This window comes from Protobothrops mucrosquamatus, unplaced genomic scaffold (genome assembly GCF_001527695.2).
Source record: "Protobothrops mucrosquamatus isolate PMUCROS unplaced genomic scaffold, P.Mucros_1.0 scaffold202, whole genome shotgun sequence".
Taxonomy (NCBI): Eukaryota; Metazoa; Chordata; class Lepidosauria; order Squamata; family Viperidae; genus Protobothrops; species Protobothrops mucrosquamatus.
In genome coordinates, this window is record NW_015386557.1 from 410,904 (window position 1) to 411,107 (window position 204).

Consider the following 204-nt stretch of genomic DNA (forward strand, 5'->3'; position numbering starts at 1 on the left):
AAACGATTTATTTATTTATTTATTTATTGTTTATATTTATATCCCGCCCTTCTCCTTGCGGACTCAGGGCGGCTAACAACCAGATAAAAATGCAAATCCCAAAACTACAGATTAAAACATAATTAAAAACAAATATTACTAATTGGTCTAATTAATTTAAAATTACTTTAAAACCCCCATTAAAAACTTTCCCCTAGGCCAGTC